The sequence below is a fragment of the Cibotium barometz genome, chromosome 37, assembly GCF_041138505.1.
Source record: "Cibotium barometz isolate CiBa-2024 chromosome 37, ASM4113850v1, whole genome shotgun sequence".
Taxonomy (NCBI): domain Eukaryota; kingdom Viridiplantae; phylum Streptophyta; class Polypodiopsida; order Cyatheales; family Cibotiaceae; genus Cibotium; species Cibotium barometz.
Window position 1 is genome coordinate 26,085,090 of NC_141082.1, and position 18,830 is coordinate 26,103,919.

Consider the following 18,830-nt stretch of genomic DNA (forward strand, 5'->3'; position numbering starts at 1 on the left):
GGCTGTCGGCCCAGTTTGCTACTGGCCGACTGCCTTCCCCAGATAGTATATATGCTTGGCTGCCCCCCACACCAGGTTTTGTACCGGATCTTGTGTATATAGCAGAGTTTATACAGCTTCTCTCTCTCTCCACTTCTGCATTTTCTTTCTCACAGCAGTTGTCTCATTTTCCGCTGTGCATTCTGACATGGTATCAGAGCCCAAGGTGGCTTGAAGCTTGGAGACAATGAGAGCTTGAGGGTTTGATGTTTTTTGGTGCTGATTAGAGTATTTCTGGGCTGTTTGGGACGAAGCAAGTAGAAGGAGGCCATCATTGCTGGACAGCCACCTTGCGTAGTGTTTGCAGCCTCTTCTTCATTTTTTTTCCCACCCACCCTCCCTTCACAAGACCTTGTGAACCCGTGAGATGCCAGATTTGCTTGAGATGGCTAAGAAGCATGTGAAGATCCCCACCCTCTCAACATTCCCGGTGGACCAAGTGGATAGGACCAATTATGGCATATGGAAGGTAATACTGGAGTCTGTCCTAGAGTCTTATGATTTGTGGCTGATTTAATTGGAGTTGGATGTCATGTGCATCACAGATGCCATGGACATTTCTAGGGCTAGATCCAGAAGAGGCAAGCAGATAAAGACTAGGAACCAGATAGAGTCAGACTGTGGAGCACAAGATGCAGTAGTGGACAGGTTGGACTTGGAGAAGCACCAAGGAGCTGTCGGCTGAACCAGGAAGCAAGGCGCATGAAGGCCAGACAAGAATAACCAGTCGGCTGATATAAATGGCATTTAATTCATTTATAACTGGCCGACCAGCAGTCGGCCAGTTTCCAGCAGTCCTAGAAGTCCAAGAGCAAGTATAAAAGGCCAAGGGTGCTCCTCATTTTAGTCATTCCACCCACTAGGGGTGTGGGTCACTTAGAGGTCCCATAGGGGACAGAATTTAGGGTTAGGAACCTTTTTATGAAGGCAGCCCATGGCTGCAAAGATCTGTACCTTTTTTGTACATAGTATATACTGAAATTCCAGCACTTCTCACTCTCTCTCTCTACTCTCTCTCTACCTGCGTTTTTGCATCATGGTGCGTTTTTGCATCAGAAGGTCTTCAAGAGTGTTTAGGGCTGAAAGAAGACTACCCAGAGCTTCCGCGCGTTACATTGGTATCAGAGCATCAGGCTCAGCAAAGCTAAACACTGATTCAGTCCCAGATGATGGTGTACAGGTCCAAGGTACAGAAAAGTACACAGATTCGAAGCCCAAGGCGGGAACACAGATCGGGAAGAACTCCCAGGAGGTTTGTTGGTGGTGTTCCACAGTGCCAGATGGGGATGTCAGTTCCGTGAGCCAGATGGGTTCTAAGGGAACGGTCCCAAGGGAGGTTGATCCTCCAAGGGTGATGTGAGAGTGCCAGACTCAGTTCCAGGAACGAAGACCAAGACGGTGTTCAGAGTCAGGGCAGGAATGGATTGTGGACTAGAGGAAGACCAGATGCATAGATCTTCATCAGAGACAGAGTGGTTGGGAGAACAGACCGGATTTTCAGAGAAAAAGGTTTGCCAGGGATGGATGATGACAGAGGGACTTCGGAACAGGATTGGGATGATGACAGTCATCCAAGAGCAGGTTGGATTCCCGTCATCAAGTTTAGCAGAGGGGGATGTCATGTGCATCACAGATGCCATGGACATTTCTAGGGCTAGATCCAGAAGAGGCAAGCAGATAAAGACTAGGAACCAGATAGAGTCAGACTGTGGAGCACAAGATGCAGTAGTGGACAGGTTGGACTTGGAGAAGCACCAAGGAGCTGTCGGCTGAACCAGGAAGCAAGGCGCATGAAGGCCAGACAAGAATAACCAGTCGGCTGATATAAATGGCATTTAATTCATTTATAACTGGCCGACCAGCAGTCGGCCAGTTTCCAGCAGTCCTAGAAGTCCAAGAGCAAGTATAAAAGGCCAAGGGTGCTCCTCATTTTAGTCATTCCACCCACTAGGGGTGTGGGTCACTTAGAGGTCCCATAGGGGACAAAATTTAGGGTTAGGAACCTTTTTATGAAGGCAGCCCATGGCTGCAAAGATCTGTACCTTTTTTGTACATAGTATATACTGAAATTCCAGCACTTCTCACTCTCTCTCTCTACTCTCTCTCTACCTGCGTTTTTGCATCATGGTGCGTTTTTGCATCAGAAGGTCTTCAAGAGTGTTTAGGGCTGAAAGAAGACTACCCAGAGCTTCCGCGCGTTACATTGGAGTTCCACAGCCAGAGTTGGAGGTGGGTGAGCTTTTACCTTCTACTAGGAAAGAGCGGGAGGCTCAGGCATAGTTGTGGGATCATGTCAATGCCCCTATGTGTTCTTTCATTTTCCTTAATTGCACACCCCAAGTGATCAATCACATCAAACACATGACGCTGGCCCCAGGGATTTGGCAGCACTCGGCTTCTTTGTATAACAAGGTATCACCCATGAAGCGGATTTCCTTGGAAGTGCAGATGCGAGTGATAAATCCTACAAAGTCTTCGACGATACGGGAGCACATCAACAAACTCCAAGCTCTTCAGTAGGAGGTTCTTTAGGCTGGGAAGGAGATATCTTCAGAGGACATGGCCATCACTTTGCTATCTCATCTAACTTCTCAGTATTCAGCTTTCTATTCTTCTTTAATCACCAATGGGAGGCTCAACACCATGACATGGGAGAAGCCTGTGCCGATGGTTTTGGAGTAGGAAGAGCTGTTTACGAACCCTCCACAGGGCGAAGGTTCTGAGGCTCTAACTAGCCAGCGATCGAAAGGCCACAACAACAACAACAATAAGGGCAAAGGGAACTCTTCACCAACGAAGTCTTCTGAGAAGAAGCCCAACTCAAAGCGTGAAACTTTTATAGGCCGAGCGGACCTGTAACCATTGTGACCAGAAGGGTCACTATTGGATGAACTATCCTCATCGGAGTACCGAGTAGAGTGTTGATTCTTCAATTGCAGCTACAAAGACTCCACCTTTTGTGCCCCCTTGGTTTACATCTTTTGTCAATGCATGAGGTTTGCAGCATACAAGTGGAGTTTGAAGAACATTTTCTTGCTCTCCGAGACAAAGCAACAAGCCAAGTTGTTTGGGAAGGCAGAGTGGAGAATGACCAGGTTGTTTGGGCGGAGTGGAGAATGGATCTACAAACTCTCAGCACTCTCTTCTCTGACAGGTACTCAGCTCGGTGATTTGTGGCATTTTTGTTTTGGCCACTTGAATGTGGATGCGCTGCGACGGGCTTTCCGAGACCAGATGGTGGATGGCTTCCCAGATGTTGGCAGACGCATGGACACTGTAGTTCTTGCATTGTGGTAAGAAACACAGGGAGTCTTTTCCAAAGCAGGCTACTAGGCGGGCTTCGAAACCTTTGGAGTTGGTACACAATGGACCTATGGAGACCCCATCTTTCGGAGGTTCCTTGTACGTCATGCTGCTTGTGGATGATCGTTAGCAGGTTTACATGGGTTTATTTTCTTTCCCAGAAGGACCAAGCCTTTGCTCGGTTCAAGAAGTGGCATGTTATGGCGGAGAAGGAGTCTTGATTGCAGGTGAAGACTCTTCTGGCTGACAAAGGAGGGGAGTTTTCTTCTAATGCTTTTGTGCGGTTTTATGCGGAGCATGGCATCAAGCGAAAGCTAGCCAATACAGGATCGCCTTCAGAGAATGGAGTAGTTGAGCATAAGAACCGGACTGTGGTGGAGATGGCGAGGACGATGTTGGAGTATCGTGATCTTCCTCGTTCACTTTGGGGAGAGGTTGTGGCTACGGCTATCTATACCCTCAACCGATCTTCGACAACTTCAATACCTAAGATGACTCCATATGAGGCTTATTTTGGCAGGAAACCAGATATCTCCCATTTCCGTGTTTTTGGGAGTGATGCCTATGTTCACATTCCAAAGAAGCAAAGGGGAAAGCTCGACTCAAAGTCCCAAAAGCTTGTATTTGTGGTATATAACTCTCTTTCCAAAGGCTACAAGTTATATGACCCAGAGCAGAACGAGATTATTGTCAGCAAGGATGTTGTCTTTGATGAGCATATTCCAACCTCCACTATTGATGGGCCACCACTTCTTGGAGAACCAAATGAGTATAAGGATGATTCCGAGGCTATCGTTCCAGCTAGCTAGCCTCAGTCAATTGTAGAGGTTGAGCTCGATCTTGGAGATGAGCCCCAACAACAACAGGAGACTCCATATTCTGTTCAAGTACCAAAGTGGTGGTTGGACACCATTCGGGAGTCAGGTGTTACGGAGTATCCCTCTAAGTGGACCACAGAGGATGGATCTCGAAGATCGCACAGAGTTTGTGATAAAAGTCAATCAGAGGAGCTGTTACAAGTGAACTATGCTTTGATGTCTCGTATCATTCGAGACAAAGAGCCCACTTCTGTTAAGGAAGTTCTTTCCTAGGAGACTTGGAGGAAAGCCGTGCAAGTGGAACTTGAAAAGCCATTGAGAAGAATAACACTTGGGAATTGGTTTTGAGGCCGTCAAAACGTTCATTCATTGGTGTCAAGTGGGTCTATAAGACCAAGTATACGTCTGATGAGTCGGTGGACAAGCACAAGGCCAGACTTGTGGCTAAGGGCTATGCTCAACGGCCTGGCATTGAGGATACCTTTGCACCGACAACGAGGATGACCACGATTCGGACAGTTCTTGCCCTTGCCTCTTCTCAGCGATGACCGGTGTATCAGATGGATGTAAAATCTGTGTTCCTTAATGGTGACTTGTAGGAGGAGGTGTATGTTGAGCAACCTCCAAGCTTTGAGGTTCCAGGATCAAAGGGGATAGTTTTCAGGTTACGGAAGGCCTTGTATGGTCTTAAGCAGGCTCCCAAGGCTTGGAATCGGAAGATTAATTCCTTCTTTCTACGGAAAGGTTTTCAGAGATCAGTTGCAGATCCCAACTTGTATCTCTTTCGGGAACGTGGTATGGTCACTTTGATTATCCTTATGTGGATGATCTTATTCTCACTGGCTGTCATGTGGAGCACATAGCTATGACGAAGGCTGCCTTGTCAAAGGAGTTTGAGATGACCGACTTAGGCGTACTCCATTTCTTTTTGGGATTGGAGATTTGGCAGACCCAGAGGAGGTTCTTTGCTTCACAGCACCGAAATGTTCATGAGTTGCTAGAGACCTTTGGGATGGAGAACTGCAAGCCTATTTCTTCACCAATGGACCCGTATACCAAACTTACAGTTAATGAGCAAGTTGATGCCTCCTTTTATCGGAAGCTTGTTGGTTCATTAATTTGGTTACTGAACACCAGATTGGCCTTGAGCTTTCTAGTGGGGATGTTGAGCTCATTCATGCAGACACCTTTGAAGACTTATTGGGACGTAGGATTGCGGATCTTGCGGTATCTACAGGGTACGAAGGATCTTGGACTCTTCTATGTTACTCGAGGGGAAACGAAGGACCGAGTCTGACTCTGTGTGTGGTTAGAGTGACCCAGATTGGGGAGGAGATCCAGAGATGCCTTATCTTGTACAGAGGCAGAGTATCGGGCTGCTTATGGTGCTTCTTGCGAGGTTGTGTGGCTATGGAGGTTACTTGGCGAGATTGGGTTTCCACAAAAGGACCCCACCGACATCCAGTGCGATAACCAAAGCTGTATAGCTATTGCTCAGAACCCGGTCTTCCATGCTCGGACCAAGCACATAGAGATACAATATCACTTTGTTCGTGAAAAGATTTTGGCTGGTGACATCTTGCTTGTTTATTGTTCAACGGAGGACAATGCGGCGGACCTCTTCACGAAGTCTCTACCTCATGCGATGCTTTGTCAACACTCCAACTCACTGGGGTTGGTTCCACATCCAAGAGCTGAGAGGGGGTTTAGCAATCATCTCCTGTCGTACAATATTACTTAGTGAGGGCCTTTGTTGTGGGTGTGCCTGCCAAGGAGTTCTCTCAAATTTTTTCCTCATTTTTCATGTTCTTCCCTGTTTTTTCTGGTCGTGGGGGCTTTCTATTTCTGGCCAACTTGTCGTGTGATGCTGGCCAACTTATTCAGTAGTAGCTAGCCGACTCATATATTGCTGGCCGACTCATATTTTTCAATCGTGGGCACATCTAGGGCTGTCGGCCCAGTTTGCTACTGGCCAACTGCCTCCCCAGATAGTATATATGCTTGGCTGCCCCCCACACCAGGTTTTGTACCGGATCTTGTGTATATAGCAGAGTTTATGCAACTTCTCTCTCTCTCCACTTCTGCATTTTCTTTCTCACAGCAGTTCTCTCATTTTCCGCTGTGCATTCCGACAAGCTCAAGTACGAGAAAGATTGCACACCTTGAATGGTACTCATAACGAGTCAGAATGAAGGACCCACGTACATGCTTTTATAGGCACCAAGGCCTATCTTTTGACCCTAAATAAGAGAGTGCTCACACCTAGTGTGTTCACATCACTAAGGACAATTGACCAGACTCCAGACTAACTCTGAAATACCCAACAAACCCCCCTCCAGAGTGATGGTGAAGTTGCATGCATAACCTTCAATAGTCCCGTACACCAACACAAGCAAAGAAACAAACCATGGTCCCCACTTCAAACTCAGAGGCTAGTAAGCATGGCTCAGAGACCAGTGACCATGGCTCAAAATGCTCAGAGGCTCAACAAGCATGGCTCAAAGGCTTAACACGCACAGTCTTTACAAAAGACTCAGAGGTCGAGTCCTCCCAGGGACAAAAACAGCCTACATCGGCATACCAAAACAAGCCCCCTCACCTAAAGCAGGAATGATGGAGAGGAGCCTTTAATAGAAACAAGGCATTACAAAATCCAAAAGGATCCAAATATATAATTCAGATTTTAGCGAGGCGGAATTTTCCTCAATCTTTAGTTTTTTATGTTTGAGTCTTGGGCACGATGGTGACCATGGTAGAGAACCCGAGGGAAGAAAGAGTTCTTCCATGATACTTTATGTCAAAAAGCTAATGATACGAGCACTAAATACCTTATGACATATGCGATCTGTTGCAGAGGACAGTGGAATCAACGAGCACAAAGGAGTCCTCGGACTGATGTAGAAGGAAGACCACTAGAGGATGCAGACTTTGGAAGATCACTCAGGATAGCCCAAAGGAGGCGGCCTGGTCGCAGCAGATCACAGAGCGGAAGAGGCTGATCGGTAGAGAAACATTGCAGGCTGGGGCTGAGGAGTAAAACATGCAGCGATGGTTGATTTTAAAAAAATGCAAGGCTGGACTGAGGGCAGCCAGCACTAAGTGGTGTTCTCATGCGTTTTCCTTCACATGGACAGCCTGAACAGGTCACCAACTTTCAGCCTTGTGAACATTGCTTCTCAAACTTGTGGGGCATCAACACACTAAAATGCAAAGCTTCAGCATGAGAAACAAAACACGAAAATGTCAAAACGTGAAGGAGAGGGTGATGGTGATATTCATGTGGGCGATGTAAAAAACACAGATTGGCATGATGAGCAAAAAAATGCTGGACTGAATGGATGAACACTGGGCTCTGATGAGGGAAAAAAAATGCAGAAACCCTAAAAACACAGAAACCCTAAAGGTGCAAAAACCTAAAAATGCAGAAACCCTAAAAACGCAGAGATGCCAACATAAGGAGGAGAAAGATACATGGATTGCCTGAGCTCTAATAACACATTGGATATCACAAGAGATCACACATGGAGCTACGGAGGATGAAATTTCATCATCATGGTGGAGTGTGTTGAGAGAGAGAGAGAGAGAGTAGAGCTCAAGTATGAGAGAGAGATTGCACAACTTGAATGGTACTCATAATGTGTCAAAATGAAGAACCAAGTATATGCTTTTATAGACACCAAGGCCTTATCTTTTGACCCTAAATAAGAGGGTGTTCACACCTATCACTAAGGACACTTGACCAGAACTCTAGACTAATTCCGAAATACCCAACAATACAGTGGCTAGAGGGCTGGTCAGCCAACTGTGTCAACTATTCACGACTGCATGCAATCATCAATATGTTGAAAGCTGTCGACACTGGACCCAGCCATGGGCACCAAGCTGCTCACTGTCCAACTACCCAAAATCCCCGTCCATGAGCTCAAATGTGGCCTCTAAATAGGTGGCTGCAGTAGAAGACAATGCCCATGTGCATCTTGATTAACTTGTACACGGAGCTCTCTCTTTAAACGTCGTGCCAATCTTTTTGAGATCCACATTAAGGCTTTCATTTATGAACTCTTCTTTCTGGGCAATTATTTATGGTTCAAGATCTGATATCTTGCCTTTACACATTAAACAGACGCTTGTCTATGTGGATTTTCTCAAATGAGACGTCGTGTCTGATTCTAGATCTATGGGAGATCTAGAATCAGATTTTCTCAAATGAGACGTTGTGTCTGATTCTAGATCTATGGGAGATCTAGTGACTGGGTGAGCGCTATGATTGGCTAAGTTGACTTTAATCATTTGCTCGTTCTTTCTCATATAAATGTTGTTGGTTCCCCAATCATGGATCATCAACAACTGTCTGATGAATGGCCTACCCAAGATAACATCATAGTTGGTTGGCTTGTGGAAATCCATGATAACAAAGGTGTGTTCAAAAGTTATTCCACATGTGTCCATGTGCATCTTGCTGACTTTTCCAAACGGTCATTCAAGAGAACCGTCAGCCATTTGACAGACTCCTATGGGTTCGAGAGCAGGTTTTCCCCACTTCAACCAACAAGCTTTAGTAGCAATACTCACTCCCGCTCTACCATCAAGGATGGCCAAAATTTGATATCCCTTGTAAGAGATGGGAATGGTTGCACTCATATCCTCACCTTCATAGTACTGATATTCCCCAAGCTTGTTAATTGGAACTTCAGAAACACTCTTATCACTTTCAGTTTCAGAGTCTTCACCTTCATCCTCATCAGACTCTTCGTATTTGGCCTTGAGCCGATTTCCTAACCAATCTTTTACATCGTTCCACATCACAAGCTTGCCCTGTAATAGCTGTCCCAAGAGAATGGTGATGATTGAAGTAGCCAAAATCCTCAGCAACTCTCCTTGGACGGTGCACCTTCATCTGGGACACCGTCAATGCTTAGGATTGATGAACCTAAAGCTCTAATACCAACGTCACATGTGCGGAAGCTCTGTGTCTTCTTTCAACCCTAAAGGAACATCTTGATACAAAACGCAACGAAGAGATGGAAAGATGTCATGTGCAAGACATGCACTAGCTGAACTCAAAGCTAATCCTGAGGAGAGCAACCAAATAAAGACAGATCAGCAAACAGATTTTAGGAGCATGTGTTGCTCATTTGGCAAGGATTTGACTAATGATGGACATAGAGGGGCTGTCGGCCCAGCAAATACAGGTTGATGTCCAGTCGGCTACAGCAAAAGTCGGATGTTTGTCCAAGTAGCTAGCCGACCAGCACTCGGCCAGTTTATGGTGTCATGTCCAGCCTATGAAAGGCAGTTTTGCACAACAATTTGATTCATTCAGCCCTTGTGTCACCAGCCTGGACATTTCCCAGTGTGAAAGGGGTCTGGTGCACTCCAGGATGTTAAAATATTTGGAAAGTACAAGCTTTGGGAATGGGGGATTATCCTAGAATACAAAGGACCACACTCCTAAAATTTAGGAGAGTTGCTATTTTTTGCCCGACTCCGATGGAAATTCTGTTCCCGTCATTACATCTGAAATTGAGCAGATACCAAGAGTTGACAAAGTGCCTATGACAGAATGTCTACCAGTTGGGATATTTTTAGAGGTAAAGACTATGGAAGGACCCATCTCTTAGATTGGGACATGTGGCAAGAAAGTGGATCAAAGTGAGACAAGTGGCCTCACACTTGTCAAAAAGTGGATCAAAGTGAGACAAGTGGCCTCACACTTGTCACTCCAGCTATGTAACATGAGAGTGATGGTGACCGTAGTAAACACAACCTTAGTCTACACTTAACTGCACTTAATGATGTTTAAGAGACAAATAGATAAACAAAGAGATAGACAGGTATGTGTCAATGCAGTGCAGCTATATTAAATGAATGAATGCGGTTACAATGAGATCCAAATGGATCTGTACTGCTGAATATGCTGACTATGTGCTGAGAATGCGGGCTGAACTGCTGTCCACTCTTTCCCTTGTCTCCTGGGAAGGAAACACTGAAGGGAGGCTTTGGAACAGAAGCTGAATGCTAACCTGATGATGAAACGCAGCACTGATGGGCTGGACTGAACTGAATGGGGCTGCGTTTGCTGCAGATGAATGCTGATGAAGATGCGTTACTGATGAAGATGCTGATGGAGATGCGTTAACTGATCTGCTACTGATGATGATGCTGCTACTGTATGCTGATGAAGACAGGCTGAAAACGCATGATGGTAATGATGCGCTTCACTGCTGAGCCTGTGATGACTGAATGGATGAGGTTCTGCTATTTATATGGATGAAAGGCTGCTGGTCGGCCAGATGCATAACTCCCATAAAATACCATAATACCATAAATGGTAGTCGGCTGCCCCAATAATGCATAAAAATGCCTGAATAAATGCTGGTAAAATGCCTGATGAATCTGATGATGCTAATGATGCCATAATGATGCCATGTCACTGTATACCTGACTGGTGTGCACGTGACATTCCCCGCTGCTAAACTGTTGCTGGGTGGATACCTGGCAACCTTCGACTCATCTGCGATCCTTCTCCTCCGAACCACTGCCCCCTTCTGTCTTCTGCTGGGACCGAGGCCGTCTGCAGGAGTTAAATCCTTGAGCCAAGACGCTATGTACTGCGGGAACTGAATGGCAAATACCTGAGTCACCCCTGACCTGTTCCTGGAAACCTTTCACCTACCATCTCCGTCGTACCTGAAACTCTGAACCTCCTGAGGCGATGTTGGAGCAAACTTCCGTCTTCTGTGGAAGAGAAACCCCCTGCTGCTGCCAGTTGAAGTCCAAAACTTATGTGCTCCTTTGATGATGGATGTCCTTCTTCCCTGAGAGTTCATGGGTAACATGTATGCAGGACTGACTGCTAGGATGACTGCTAAGATGACTGCTTTGATAACTGCTATGCAAGCCATGTGCAACCCTAAATGCTGTGCAAGAATGCAGATGGATGGGTTACTAATGCAGACCTAAGGGAAAATCCCTAAGGGTGGCTTGCAAAATTTTCAGAACTGGGTTTAACTGTGCGGAAGCGATAAAAATGATGACTGACTGAATGACTGATGAACTGAACATGCTCTAAGGCTGGTTACCCTGTGACGCTCTGATACCAATGTAACATGAGAGTGATGGTGACCGTAGTAAACACAACCTTAGTCTACACTTAACTGCACTTAATGATGTTTAAGAGACAAACAGATAAACAAAGAGATAGACAGGTATGTGTCAATGCAGTGCAGCTATATTAAATGAATGAATGCGGTTACAATGAGATCCAAATGGATCTGTACTGCTGAATATGCTGACTATGTGCTGAGAATGCGGGCTGAACTGCTGTCCACTCTTTCCCTTGTCTCCTGGGAAGGAAACACTGAAGGGAGGCTTTGGAACAGAAGCTGAATGCTAACCTGATGATGAAACGCAGCACTGATGGGCTGGACTGAACTGAATGGCGCTGCGTTTGCTGCAGATGAATGCTGATGAAGATGCGTTACTGATGAAGATGCTGATGGAGATGCGTTAACTGATCTGCTACTGATGATGATGCTGCTACTATATGCTGATGAAGACAGGCTGAAAACGCATGATGGTAATGATGCGCTTCACTGCTGAGCCTGTGATGACTGAATGGATGAGGTTCTGCTATTTATATGGATGAAAGGCTGCTGGTCGGCCAGATGCTGTAGTCGGCCAGATGCATAACTCCCATAAAATACCATAATACCATAAATAAATGGTAGTCGGCTGCCCCAATAATGCATAAAAATGCCTGAATAAATGCTGGTAAAATGCCTGATGAATCTGATGATGCTAATGATGCCATAATGATGCCATGTCACTGTATACCTGACTGGTGTGCACGTGACAAGCTATTGTGTGGCTCTCCACTTGTCATCGTAGCCTTCTCTTGCCATTTTAGCTCATGGGAGGCCCAAATCTATAAATTGGAGCCCTCTCTCTTCATTAATAGAGGCTCTCTTGCTGCACACTAGCCTCTATCACCGTTACAGGCTGCCCTAATGATGGCTACTCTCTTTCTCTCTCACTTGAAGGCTGCCCATGAAGAATACCGGCTGTTGGGGACTGTTTTGGAGGCTTCCATCGCGAAGAAATACTAAAGGCAAGGGTATTCAATCATTTATTATGATTTCTAGCCATTGTACTTGTTGTACCAACATTTGTACTTGCTGTACCTGCTGTGCCAGCCACCGTACCGGCTGTACCAACCACTGACTTACTATACCAACATTTGTACTTGCTGTACCTGCTGTACCAGCCATCGTACCTGTTGTACCAGCCACCGTACCCGCTGTACCAACCGCTGTACCCACTGTACCCACTGTACCAGCCATTGTACCTACTGTACCGGCTGAATGGAGAGTTGTACTTGCTATACCCTTTCTATTGCATGAAGACCCGTGGTTTTTGGGGAAGAATCAGTACCCACACGGAGGTATATGGATTATATTGTTGGCTCGACATTTCTACAGCCTATGTTCCGGCTTGGTAGCCTCATGTTGGGCTGTGTCATGGCATTTGTATATGGATAATCCGGCATCTCCCGTGGGGAGAGTAAGGCCCTCAAAGCTTGTACATGATATTATTCTCCTTGGGTAATAAAATATTCCAAGGGGGGGCATTCCGGCCTCTATGCGGTGTCACACGTGCAAGCTCCATTTTCAGCATTTGTGGATGTTTTGTCCAGCTTTATGTTTTATGCAAAGTGATGATGGATATGTGTTAAGGCTGTGGCCATGTTTAAATGTTTTAATATGCATTGATGGTATCAACAAGTGTGTCAAAGGCCCTAGTTCCCCGGACACTCACCGCCGCGAGTTTCATTGGTATCAGAGCATAGGCTTTCTTGGAAGCAGAGGCTTCCTTCTATCAATAAGGAAGAGAAAAGATCTCAAGTGGGGACCACACTTACCATCATTGCTGTTAAGCATGGCCAGCTGTTTCATAGCTTATGAAGCAAGAGTATGAGCAGTAGACAGCTTGTTGATCTAAGGATTTATGAATTCACAGAATTTTATCGTGTAAGTGTGAAGTTGGCTTTATGTGCACACGTTTAGCACTCTTTCCATATGGATATTGTGGATTATATTATCAAGCCTACAGGCAAGCTATATGGAGATATATCTCAGGATATCTTAAGGATATGGTGACGAGATATTTCTTTTGGCTTCATGACCAACCTGGCAAAGAAAAGCTAAGTATATTTTGAGTTTGCAAAGTTGGTGCTTTGGCTATTTACTATGAAGTGTTTTTGATGTTCACTTACCCTTGTATAGCTATGCAAGGAGAAAGGTGTTGTTGTTTGCCTTGAGATGGTTTCAGGGAAACATTGTTTATGGCTCCCTTTAATGGGATGAATTCTTTTCATTGGGATGGATTATATCCATGGAGATTTCTTTCTTGGATGAGATTTATATAGATATTGGGCTTCACAAGCAATTTCTATGGACGAATCTGTCCGAGTTTTTAGAGAAGAAATCTTTGGATATCTCATGGATATGATGCTTTTATGGATAAAGTCCACCTCTACTCCAAGGTGTGTGGATAGCACGGAGTATGTGGTAAGGGTTATGATATACAAGGATTATGGTATACAGGTCTATGGATTCCTGGACTTCTTTTCTAGGGATTTGGATCCATCCTCAGGTTTATGGATTATGTTTATGGCTCTCTTTTACTGGGATGGATTATTCTTTTTGGCTCCCTTTCTTTGGGATGCATTGGACTTATGAAACTCATGATTCACATACCCTGTGTAGTGTTCTCTTGTCCTACGTACTCTCTTGAAGATTGTTTCTACCATGTGAGGGTGGAACAATAGAGAGCAGATGGAAGGGAACATGGGCACTTCAAAGGGTAGTGACAAGCACAACATACCCCGTGTAGTGTTCTCTTGTCCTACGTGCTCTCTTGAAGATTGTTTCTACCATGTGAGGGTGGAACAATAGAGAGCAGATGGAAGGGAACACGGGCACTTCAAAGGGTAGTGACAAGCACAACATACCCTGTGTAGTGTTCTCTTGTCCTACGTGCTCTCTTGAAGATTGTTTCTACCATGTGTGGGTGGAACAATAGAGAGCAGATGGAAGGGAACATGGGCACTTGAGAGGGTAGAGTGAGTTGGTGGCCGAAATGCCTACAAACTATTGGTGGCCGAAATGCCTATAAACTATGTGTAGCAGAAATGCTTATGGAACACCAGGTTATCTAAGTGATTGTTTTATCTTGTTACTTGAGCCCACCTCTCATCCAAGGTGTGTGGTCAGAGTACCAACACGGAGTGCAAGTGGTAAAGTGGACATGACGGGACTTATGTCTATGCCAAGGGTCATGTGGACCGATGTCTTGCTGGCAGGAGACTTATTTTGTCTCGCCCATTTACTTGGGACATGGATTATGATATCTGGACTTATGGGACTGTTTTGTCTCGCCCATTTACTTGGGACATGGATTATGATATCTGGACTTATGGGACTGATTTGTCTCGCCCATTTATCTTAGGACATGGATTATGATATCTGGACTTATGGGACTGATTTGTCTCGCCCATTTACTTGGGACATGATTATGATATCTGGACTTTTTAGAGGTAAAGATTATGGAAGGACCCATCTCTTAGATTGGGACGTGGCAAGAAAGTGGATCAAAGTGAGACAAGTGGCCTCACACTTGTCACTCCAGCTATTGTGTGGCTCTCCACTTGTCATCGTAGCCTTCTCTTGCCTTTTAGCTCATGGGAGGCCCAAATCTATAAATAGGAGCCCTCTCTCTTCATTAATAGAGGCTCTCTTGCTGCACACTAGCCTCTACCACCGTTACAGGCTGCCCTAATGATGGCTACTCTCTTTCTCTCTCACTTGAAGGCTGCCCATGAAGAATACCGGCTGTTGGGGACTGTTTTGGAGGCTTCCATCACAAAGAAATACTGAAGGCAAGGGTATTCAATCATTTATTATGATTTCTAGCCATTGTACTTATTGTACCAACATTTGTACTTGCTATACCTACTATACCAGCCACCATACCGGCTGTACCAACCACTGTACTTCTTGTACCAACCACTATACTTGCTGTACCAGCATTTGTACTTGCTATACCTGCTGTACCCGCTGTACCAGCCACCGTACCCGCTGTACCAGCCACTGCACCCGCTGTACCAGCCACTATACCGGCTGTACCAACCATTGTACCTACTGTACCCGCTGAATGGAGAGTTGTATTTGCTGTACCCTTTCTATTGCATGAAGACCCGTGGTTTTTGGGGAAGAATCAGTACCCACACGGAGGTATATGGATTATATTGTTGGCTCGGCATTTCTACAGCCTATGTTCCGGCTTGGTAGCCTCGTGTTGGGCTGTGTCATGGCATTTGTATATGGATAATCCGGCATCTCCCGTGGGGAGAGTAAGGCCCTCAAAGCTTGTACATGATATTATTCTCCTTGGGTAATAAAATATTCCAAGGGGGGGGGGGGGTCGGCCCATTCCGGCCTCTATGCGGTGTCACACGTGCAAGCTCCATTTTCAGCATTTGTGGATGTTTTGTCCAGCTTTATGTTTTATGCAAAGTGATGATGGATATGTGTTAAGTTGTGGCCATGTTTAAATGTTTTAATATGCATTGATGGTATCAACAAGTGTGTCAAAGGCCCTAGTCCCCCGGGCACCCGCCGCGAGTTTCACCTTGCTTGGCTGAGTGATAGATCTAGGCTTAGAGTTAGGGTTTTACACCTTTTCATGGAAGGCAACCAAGGGCTGCAAGACTGATGTACCTTTTTGTACTATGTAAAAAACTGAATACTCTGCTATCTCTCTCTCTCTTCTGCTTGCATTTTGCATCAGCATGTTCCCATATGGTGTTTAGGGCTGAAAGGAGACCCCAGAGCATCCGCATGCAACAAAAGAAGAGAAAGAGATAGCTGTATTTTCAATATATTCATATAATACAAAAAGGGTACATAGTTCTAGCAACCCTAGGCATGCCCCAATAGAGGTGGAAAACATATCCTACCTAAGCTACTATGACCCAACACTCTCAAGCTGTCAGATGCCTGAAAAGGTGGCAAAGCCTTAAATAGGCCCCATGAGAAATCCCGACCTTCTGTCGGCCAGCTAAAAAGACAGAAATATCCATATGTTGCTGACCAACCATGTAGCCCCTCAAGTACCTTGCTGATCTGCTCCTACATCCATAAGATGCCTTCTGGGATACTCCTGTGCCCTCCCTACTCATGCCCTAGGTCTACTATTTATCTGCTACCTTTCAAAGATTAGCCTTGGGATTAGCATGTCTGTGTGCGCATATGCACATGACACATTGGACATCCTATGTGGGTCTCTAGGGATCGAGCAAAGTAAGCATGTCGTTAGTCATATAACTACATGGGCATATGCTTCTCTTATCTTTAAGCCTTGCCTGTAACCTAACACTAACTAGGAATGCCATCTTATAGAATTTGAAGAGGAGTATCATTTATGCCCATGATCGAGACCAATTCATGCAAGATGTGGCCACAAGACTGGAGCAACAGAGATTTGCAATATCATGATGGGGAATAAATGGGCGTCTTACTCCCATTTTGCAAGCATTGGCACTCCGAGTTCTCTCCCAAGAGTGTACTAGTGGTGCAACCCGCACATATAGAGTATATGCACTGATATACATACTAAGAAAAGAAACAGGTAATCCCACTTTACATCATCATTTGATGTATAATGCCTAATATGTATTATATAGTCTAGTTGTATCACATGTGATGTTTGTTATTTCTTCTAAATATCTATATAACTAGCTAACAATTAGAATTTGTTCAAGGTTGAGCACAGCACAACTTGATAGGTTGGTCTATGTAAATGCCAACCTTCGTCTCTTAGAAAAACTGAAAGGCACAAATGTCACTCCCAACATTGAGAGAGAGGATGTGACCAACATTGAGGGTGGGGATGTGTTGCATAGTGGAAGGTGAAAGAGATTGATCCGCAGGTTCTTAAAAAGTTGGAGCATGGCCTAGATCAAGGGAATTATCTTTTATCCATAGACGAACAAGTAAGGATATGGTGTATGATTTTCTTCGAGAGGATGGAACGTGCTTTCGACGCGTCACACGTGTGCAATCAAGAGTTGTTGCACATGCATCCACTAGTACACCCTTCATTTAACATGTTGGAACTTCATCTTATTCACGTTTTTATAATAGACAACGATGTCAGTCATCCAAGATCAATAGATTCTCGTCATCAAGCTTAGCAAGAGGAGATGTCACATGCACAACATGTGGACATGCTAATCCCCAATTTTAGGCTCTGTTTAGGCGTCAACCACCAAGATTAATGTTACGTATTTTACCCAAGGCAATAAGAAGAATCTGAAAAACATTTACTAGCAATTTGGTATCTATTACTTTTTTTGCATTTTATTTGTCCAAGAACCTGGCTGATAATTATTGCACTGGCCGACTGCAGCATAGGGGTGATTAGGAACTATATAGGCAAGTTCAGTCCCTTTAGTAACCATTTGATCCCACGCTTTGTGGGACAGGTCATAGGCCTTTTGGGAGACATGTTGGCTAGAATCTTTGTACATCTTGATACATACATACAAAAAACATTGATTCAGCGACTCGTCTCTCTCTTCTCTCTATTCATCTTTGTGTTTTGCACAATTTCGAATACAAACACTTCTTCAATAGGTAACATCACATGTGCAATGATGAGTAGAGAGAAGGAGAAGAGAGACTCTTTACCTAACCTACTCCTAATGTATATTGGGAAACGAATGAGTAATTAAGATGACAGCAGATCACAAAATGCTATGCATAAACAAAAAGCTTATTGTCCTCCTCTCGGCATTAGTGGAAAACACTGATGTGGAGGTGCACTTGGCTGATCCAGATGTTGTGGCTACATGCCATTGGTCTTGGCTCTCTTGCCCTTGGTCTTGGCTCTGCAACCTATCTTTGAACGCCTACAAATGACCCATGACTTGCCTTTTTGCAGGGATCTTAATAGCAAGACATATTCAAGTCAGTTTGCCTTTTTGACGAACATAATAATGTCCAAAATGTCATATTTAGCCTCCAAACTATACCCAAAAGGTGTCCTAACTGAAGGTCCATGTCCTAAGCACCTCCGGCACCATTTAGGCTCCCAAAGCTGCTCCAAATTGTCCATATATGGCCTCTAACTTTGCCCTTTATGCGGCTGCAAGAAATAATCATGTTTACATGGCACCATCGGAAGGTATGCACGTGACACCTTGATTCTAGATTTTTACATTTTTTGTGTCAGGTTGCCCAAACCATATATTAAAGGTAATCAAACATCTTCTTTTCTTGGCCATTGAAATGTGTCTTTTTTTCCATGTAGCAATTGTGTAAAAGGAACCCTTGCAAAGCCTCTCACTGCCTCTCTCGTCTGTCTGGCGATGGCAGTCTGAGGATGCTCTCTCTCTCTCTCTCTCTCTCTCTCTCTCTCTCTCTCTCTCTCTCCGGATCTTTCCCAAATCATCCATGCCATGGCTATGGTATAATGGAGTAAATTCCTGGACTAGGAAGTCCATCTGCATATCTAAATGACAAGTTTGTTTCTCTAATGAGCCATAATGCTCTTTACTAGATGATGAACTTCTGACATGGCTATATACGACCCTGCTGGGTTCCTCAC

General features: G+C 44.9%; 1 protein-coding gene across 1 annotated transcript in view; it reads right to left on the bottom strand.

The window, feature by feature from the left end:
• Window positions 1-18,830, bottom strand: part of LOC147617107 (ubiquinol oxidase 4, chloroplastic/chromoplastic-like) — a 37,326-nt gene that overhangs the window by 17,983 nt on the left and 513 nt on the right. The gene's annotated exons all lie outside the window — the stretch shown is intronic.